The 8,898-nt window shown below is 36.2% G+C and overlaps 1 pseudogene; it reads left to right on the plus strand.

Moving 5' to 3' along the window:
* Positions 1-6,942: 6,942 nt before the first annotated feature.
* On the plus strand, positions 6,943-8,602 carry LOC150007632 (regulator of nonsense transcripts 3B-like; annotated as a pseudogene).
* The last annotated feature ends 296 nt before the right edge of the window (positions 8,603-8,898 follow it).

An 8,898-nucleotide genomic window follows, 5' to 3' on the forward strand; every position in this document is an offset into this window, starting at 1 on the left:
ATGTAGCTAATAAATTACTTTTTTACCTAAAAATTTCTGAGGAAGAGGCGGAAAGAGAACTCATGTTATCATTTTTAGTACTGTTAAAGGAATAGACACATAGAGCCAAGGAAAAAGAAGAATGCCCTCAAATAGATTTGTATTTATATAGGGTAGTATTTGTTGTATTGGTGACAACATTGAACATTGAACAATAGACAGATTTTTTAAATTGAGTGAACTTGTAATACTGACTTTACATATAGGAGAACATAAAATTCAACTCCTCTTTCAAACAACATAGAAGAGTAAAACCTGCATTAATAAAATATCACAATAAAAAGGTAAAACTATAAGGCAAATTTTTTTTATTGTAGAAGGATATTTTTGTGATCTTGGGATAAAATTTCTTAAAATGCAAAAACACAAACCAAAGGGCAAAAATAAAAAAATTTAACTATATAAAAATTAATGATTTCTATTCAATGGAGAATACCACAGATAAAGTTGTTAAAGAAAACCAACCCACTGGAAGAAATTTTTAGTAAATGACTAAATCTGAGAAGTGAATAATATATAAAATTAACAAATAATTATCATTAATTAGCAAGAAAACTATGGGAAACATAACAGAGAAATAGTCCAAGGACACGACCAGATAAATCACAGAAGGCAATCCTAGACGACTTTCATGTAGGAATGATAGGATCAACTGATTGTGTAATCAGAGAAAGGTATATGGGGTTCTTTTCTCTTCATAAAAACTAAGAAAAATTTTTAAATGCTCAAAAATAATAATGTTAAATATTTAAAATATATGAATCAATGGAAACCTTTATAAATTAGTAGTGGAGGTGTCAACAAGTACAGCCTTTCTGAAAAATAGCAGAGCAGCATATTCCCTCTGACCTAGCAATCCCTCTTCTTAGTGTGTCTGCAGGGACTCTCTCCCACTGGTCCATTGGAGAATATGGATATGCATGTTAATCAAAGCAGTTTCTGAGGGGTTGGGAAGCTCACATGGTTGAAACATACAATAGTATACTATGCCACGATCAAAAACACTAAATTCGATGTATGTGTGTGTGTGCACTATATCTTACTATGAGTGGGTCCCAAATATATGATGTTGGGTGGGAAAAAGTGAGAAAGAAAATAAGAATATAACACAATATTATTTTTCTAAAACAATATACACTGCAAGCAAGCATATGTATATGAAAAGCATACATACATAAAAGGAGAAGCTGAAGTAGAAAAATTACTAGCCTCAGATAAAAAAGACCGATAATGACAGTGTGCCATGAACTGAGGACTATAAGTAGCTAAACTAAATAGAAATGAGACTCATAAAACAAAAAACAAAAAGTAAAATGTGCTTCAGTGACCTGAGTAGAAGATATTGCATTTAATTTTTGTTTATGATTTTTAAAAATCTCCTTAAGATTAATGTGACTATATCGAAAAGAGAAAGATCATTAATATTGGCAAGTATAAAATCTAGCAGGAATAGCAAAATGAGAAGCACTGAGATATTAGTGTTTTATCTGATAATACAATAACATAGGTAAATATTTGAAGATAGTACATGATAATAGTCATGTCTGAAATGGCATGAAGGAATCCAATGCACAGAGATAGGAAAATACTAACAGAAAATGTTAAAGTACAAGGAACTGTCACTTAGAATTCTGAATTAACCTTGCATACATTCCCAGAGGTAAAAAATGAAACATTTTTATCACATTAATATATATATATTTTTATCCTCACCTGTGGATATGCTTATTGATTTGAGAGAGAGAGAAAGGGAGGGAGAGAGGGAGAGAAGCATTGATGTGAGAGAGAAAAATCTCACATGTGCCTCAACTGGGGACCAAACCCACAACCCAGGCATGGGCCCTGACCCAGAGTCAAACCCACAACCTTTTGATTCATGGGATGATGTTCCAACTAACTGAGCCATATTGGCCAGAACATCAAATTAATATTTTTAAATTAGTTAAGCCTCAATTTTTTATTTAATAACATCTAATATAGATAGGTAAATTTTCTGGCTTTCTAAATTAAATTCTGATTTATAGTAATTCTTTATTATCTATAGTTCAGGGATTATTAATTGTTTTTTATGGAATGGACCCCTTTGCAGTATGTGAAGACCTTGATTCCTTTGCAGGATAATTTTCATAAAATCAAATATTCATTTGTTAAATATTAATAGGCTTGGTTATCATGTGTGATTCTCAGCAGGAAGACAGTGAGTGATAGGTCCTAGATATTTAAAGACAAATGAAGATTTTTGTAAATGTTTTGGCACAGCAGCAGCTCCCAGACCCAGGAGTAGCAATGACTACCCTTGCTGCCGAGCAACATTACTTTATCACAGACAACCTGATAGTCAACTGAATTGGAAGAGGCAAAAGTTGAAAATAGGACGTATAGTAGTTATTTGTCTAGACTGAGATTTACCTGTTCTTTCTTTCTTTATTTTTTTTTAATAACTTGTTGTGAAAATACTGACCTTGGGAGCATTTTTTCTTGTTTATAACCCCATTAACATAGTAGAAGTCAGCACATTAGTAAACTCTGCTGTATCAGTCTTGCCTAGCTATAGGCAGCAATGAGCATAGGCAGCCTGAAGCGATGCTTAGAGTACTTCCGCCTGTGCAGGTTCAAGCAGAGTCAAGAATAATCATTTGAAAAGTGTTTCAAGGAGTCAAGCTTCACATTTTCTCTTCTATCATAAAATGTAATTATATTTTGAAGCAATCTGGTCGCCTATAACTGAGACATTGGAAAACCTTTTCTTTTTTTTTTTTCTTTCTGAAGATGTAACTTTGCATCCTGCTGTTTCTCCGGTCAATTTAGTTAATTGGTCATTTTAGGCTATGCATAATGTTAGATACAAAAAAAACAGGGGAAATTTAGTAATTATACTCTTGACTCTGTTTTTTAAGCCTTTCCGCATCTTTGCTTTTCACAGTTAACCAGCTAAGAGGCAGAGATCAAGGAATCTTAAGAAATGTATGCATGGTGCCAGTTCAGGGCAGCATATTGTCCTTTATAAAACTTGCCCTGGGTTCTAATTTCAATAAAACAGTTTCAGGGGAAAAAAAAAAAAAAAACACTTTAATCTACTAAGGCAGTCTATTTTTGTAGTATAAAAATACTATTTTATAGTAATTACCAGCATATGCCATTATAGTGTACTCAAAAATCTGCCCTTCTGTTACCAAACCAAACAAACAAACAAACTCCCTCCAAAAAACCAAAAGACAAAAAACAACCAGAGGTTCAGCTGCCTGCTGTCACAAAAGCCAACCTCATGAGGCAGATGCTGATGAAAAAGGCAAGAGGTTTTAATTCAGGTGCTGCACAATCCAGGAGAACGGTGAACTCCCCATCTCAAAACCCATCTCCTCAGCAAGACCAAGAAAAAGGACAGAGTCCAGAGTTCCTGCTCCATTTTATAGTACAGTCCTTGGAAGCCCTTAGGTGGCTGCTGAGCAGTCATCAGGTAGCTTAGCTTGTTCCCAGCTGCTGTCCATTTCAGGCCCCCTCATGGAGGATGCATGTTGAGCCTGCACGGCCACAGGCCAGGCAGCTGCTATGGTCTCAACGTCGTGGAAACACGAGAGTGAGAGAGGCTTCCTCCTGAGGGCATGGGCCACGTGGCTGCTAAGGTCACGTGGCTCATGGAGAGAACAAGTGAGTCCACCGTCCAAGTGCATGTCCCACGCCAGTGAACCAGAGAGAAAGAGAGCCTTCTTTGTTCCCCTGGATTTATATTAGCTTGGGAGTGGGATGGCCCCAGGACTTTCTCAAAATCACCAAAGCAACTTCCCAAACTTCTGTGTGCTTCAGAGGAGTCCACCTCCCATCCAATCCCTTTATTTTTCCAGGCTAGACTGACAGACCACTTTTGTCCAACACCTCCTGCGGTCACCATTTGGGCTTCTATGGTGCATGTGCCTGCCTTCCCTGGGTTCTGCACCCAATCTGGTACTGAAAGCAGGAATGAGGGCTTTTCACATGCTCAGTGTGAGAACCTCTCTCTGCTGCCATCCTGGCCAGTGGGGGAGACTCCCTGGGCTCTGACTGACAGCCTACCAGGAGAACTTTCAGCACTCTTAGGAGTCTATCTCTCATGCACCTATATTCCCTTTCATTTCTCCCTTTCTTAGTATTTATGCTTTGATATCATAATCACTTTATTGACCCCAAAGGTTTTTTATTCTCTCTGTCAAATTCTTTTTTACTCTATTTTATGTGAGCGTATAAGATTTATAAAGCCATTGTGCAGTGTGTTTTCTTAGTGTAGCTGGATTTATAAACTACAGGTGTGATTTTATCCATGGTTTCATGAATCTGTCATAATGAGCTGTGTAATACCGAATCTTCACATCATTATTTACCCACAACTATGCCATACTTGGAAGAAAGTATGTGACCCTATATAGTATGAGTTTGGATCAAAAGCCTCATGGTCAGTTCTTACCAGTCTTACAACTGAGCTTGAAAGATCAACTTGAGGTTGTTTCATTATTTGTTTTTATTTTAAATTTTTAATTTGTTATTAAGGTTATTTTAAACCTAGCCATAACATCTTATGGTTGGTTTCATTTTAGTATTCAGTTTCTCTCTCTCTTTCTCTCTCTCACACACACACACATATAGACACACCACCACCACCATCGCCATCAACAATTTCCTTTATTCTGATTTTCTATATACTGCCTTTGCTTTAAAATCTTTAATACTTCTGTATATTTATTTTCTGAGTTCCTAAAAGTTTACAAATAAGAGTCGTATTCATTTTTTTTTCTGTTTTTACATGTCTACCTGACCAAAATTTTCTGTTACTTTAGTTCTATATTTTTACTTTGTGTCTTCAGTAAAGTTTTGTTATTTATTTATTTATTTATTTTTGCTAGGCTATTGCCAGACTGTAAAATTTTCATCATTTTTTTAACCTCAAAATTATGACAAACTCTGGTGTTGTGAGTTTTCCATTCTATTTTAAAATGCAAATCTTTATTGAAAATAATTCAACTTCAAGCCTATTACAACCTAAGTATTTTTTCTAAGAACATTTTTAGCAAAATGCACTCAGGCTGAGGAACTAATGTTTACTTACAGCATGTTTTAAATGTTGTTAAAATTTTTATTACTTAATGCTGTCAAGATACATTTCTCTGTTGCTCATACTTTTAAAAGACCCAAATCACAGTATTGCCAAACTAGTGTTTGAAATATTGTAATAGCTCTTTTATTTAGATAGGTATCAAATTAGCTATAATCACAACTTTCCAATATCATCTTGTTAGTATCTTTTTCCTTTATGTCCTAATCTATTATATTTTGGGATATAGTTTGGGTAACAATTTATAATATTTTCTGATTATTTTAGATGCATATATTTTCTCTGTAAAGCTCTGGGTCTTGCATCAAATGCATCTTCACCTATTCTCTGTTTAATTTGTATCTGGTTTCTCTTCACTCATTGTTTTACTGGGCTTCTGTGATTCTATTAAAATTATAAAGTCCTTTAGGTCCTTCATGTATCTATTATTGTTTACATTTTATTATTTAAATTTTTCTCTTTGGAGGGTCAGAGGTTTTTGTTTTGATACTCAGACCATGTCAATAATAAGAAAAGGCTTGTTGTTTATTACACACATATTTACCATGCATTGATTTCTAACAAGGGAGATAAAGTTTTTAAAAATAGTTGATGGACAATATAAGTTTTGGATCCTAGGGCAGCTCAAGAAGGATCTCCTTCTCTTTTCTCTCAGTATTAAATACTCAGTGATTTATTTTTGGTTTGCTTGACTCATTCCCTTTTGTTTTCTCTAAAGGGACTTAGAAAAAGGAATGAGATTGAAATCCTTTAGTATTTTTGGTTGGGCTTTTGTAGCAACTACCAAACAGGTCAGCATCACTCTTGACTCATGGCATATTTTCAAATATCTGGCTATTTCTCTTCTTATTCCCTTGCTTTGTGCACTGCCACTGATGAATGGGACCATTTACCTCCCTGGTCATTCTCTTTTCTATCTTTTACAAGTTCTCACAAATATGGGAAAAAAAGCAAATTTTCCTTGTTGTTAGCTTCTAACATTGGGCCACATCTCTAACATTCTCTTTGTATTGTTCAGCTACTTGTCACCTCAACCCTGTTCAGCTCAACATCCCATCAAACAGCTATCACCAAAGGTTATATTTTGTAGTACTAATAATTTTAACAAATTGTTCAAAAATTGATGGACCATCTATAAAAAGTTTATGGCATACAGGTTAAGTTCAGGGTGTCATTCTCCTGTGAAATATTCTCTTTTGTCCTACCCTGCACAAGAATTCTACCCATAATGAAGGGTTTAATTAAGGCACAATCTCCATCAGTTTAGGTCCCTTTATAATCACGTCCTGCAATGATCTCTCCTTGCTGTGAAGTGTATTAGTGAACACATGTTCCATGATAATCACTTCAATATTTTATATCTTTATAGCTCTTCAACTGAATTATAAAGCACTTAGAAGTCAGAAAAAAATGACAAAATTTTGATGACCCTGATCAGTGAACGTATTTTCCATAAATACTTTTGAATGATTATGTGATTAGAAATGCAATGAGAGTATCATTAAAATGGGAATAGGAAAAGCTAAATTATATTTGAAATTTTCCAATAATTATTTGGATTATCTAGGACAAATATGTTTGTTTCTCTGTATTTTTTTTTCTCATAAACAAAATGGGAGATTTGGGTCTCTTTCAGCTCTATAGTTTTATGAAGTGATAAAGGGGGCAAATGAGTAGGTAAATAAGTAAGTTTATGATTTCCAGGAGGCAAAGGTAATTGAAATATTTAAAGGACACTTGGGGGTAGTGGGAAGGTAATCATAGGTGCCTGGTAGGGGCATTGGGGCTGAGCTACGACTGTGAGGAGCAAAGCTGTGACCATGAAGGAAGAGAAGGAGCATACGCCTAAGGAGAAGTGAGTAACCCTCTTGACTCCCCCAGGTGCCACAGGCAGCAGCAGTGGGGATTCCGGGGACAGCACCAAAGGGGAAGATAAACAGGATCAGAACAAGGAGAAGGAAGAGGTGCTGAGCAAGGTGGGAATTCGGAGATTACCTCCCACTTTGACCAAGGAGCAGCTTCTGGAACATCTTCAGCCTATGCCCGAGCATGATTATTTTGAGTTTTTTTCTAATGATACTAGTCTGTATCCTAATGTGTATGCCAGAGCATATATCAACTTTAAAAACCAAAAGGATATTATTTTGTTCAGGGATCACTTTGATGGTTATGTATTCCTTGACAATAAAGGTCAGGAATATCCTGCAATAGTTGAATTTGCACCTTTTCAAAAAGCTGCAAAAAAGACTAGGAAAAGAGATACCAAAGTTGGGACTATTGATGATGATCCAGAATATAGAAAATTTTTGGAAAGTTATGCTGCAGATAATGAGAAAATGACATCTACTCCAGAGACACTGCTAGAGGAAATAGAAGCTAAAAATACAGAATAGCAAAAAAGACAACCCCACTATTAAGCTTCCTGAAAAACAAGCAGAGAGTGAGAAAAAAAAAAAAAAAGAGTAGAAATAAGAAGGCGAAAAATAGAAAGGAAAAGACAAAGAGAAGAAGAGAGGAGGAAATGGAAGGAAGAAGAGAAACGAAAAAGGAAAGATATAGAAAAGCTAAAGAAGATAGAGTTCCAGAGAGGGACAAATTAAAAGAAGTGCCAAAGATTAAGGTACACAGGTTTCTATTATAAACTGTGAATCAGAAAAATTTGCTCAAGAAGCCAGAAAAAGATGAAAAATATTTGGACAAAAGAGAAAAAGCCAAGAAATCAGACAAAGAGAATCTGAATGATGAAAGAGCCAGTGGGCAAAGTTGTACATTGCCCAGACATTCTGATGGGGAATTTAGAGATGAAAAACCTAAGAGACCTGAAGACGAAAGTGGCAGAGACTACGGGGAGAGGAAACGGGATTATGAACGAGATCCAGGAGCGCATGCTTTGGGAAAGAGAGACTGAAGCGGCAAGAAGACGAGCGCCGCAGGCAGAGGGAGAGTTATGAGAAAGAGAAGGTGTTTAAAAGGAAGGAAGACTAAATGAAAAAAGAGAAAGAAGCCCTTTGGGATAAAGGACAGAACATTGAAAGTACAGGATCAGTAGGCAGTTAAGAAAAAAATGAAAAGAAAGAGGAAGTGGTTAAGAGATCACATTATTCCCAGTCAGGGCACATGACTAGGTTGCACTTCAGGTCCCCAGTTGGGGGTGCAAGTGAGAGGCAACCACACAGTGATGTTTCTCTCCCTCTCTTTCTCCTTTCCCTTCTCTCTAAAAATAAAATAAACAAACAAACAAACAAATAATATATTTAAAAAAGAGAGAGAGAGAGAGAGAGAGAGAGAGAGAGAGAGAGAGAGAGAGAGAGAGATCGCATTAGAAACAAGGGTTGCCCAGCAATGCTGCTTTACCAGCCAGGAGCTCGTAGCCGAAATCAGCTCTGTCCCACTGATGACAGCACCAAGCCTGGAGATTCAGCAATAGAAAAAAAGCAGGAAAGTGGTATTAGCCATAGAAAAGAAGGAGGAGAGGAGTGATAAGTCCAAATGGCCGTAGGTGTCCTCCTGACTGTGTAGGCAGCCAAAGAGCATGTATTAATCCAGAAGTGCCTCAGGGCAAAGGAATAGAGAGAGAAAGGGGGGTCTCTGTGCTGGTAGGGTACACTGCAGAGGAATACGTTTTGCATCAAAGCATGATCCTGATTGAGGGTTGCAAATTGAAAGTGCAATTTCTTTCTTTTTTTATCTTTATTTTTTGCAGTTCCTACAAATTAAGTGTAGGCAAAAGATGAGAGAGGGGACATGCATTGCAATTTGCAGGTGAGAAGTGTCAA

This window comes from Furipterus horrens, unplaced genomic scaffold, assembly GCF_987537825.1.
Source record: "Furipterus horrens unplaced genomic scaffold, mFurHor1.1.pri manual_scaffold_6, whole genome shotgun sequence".
Lineage (NCBI taxonomy): Eukaryota > Metazoa > Chordata > Mammalia > Chiroptera > Furipteridae > Furipterus > Furipterus horrens.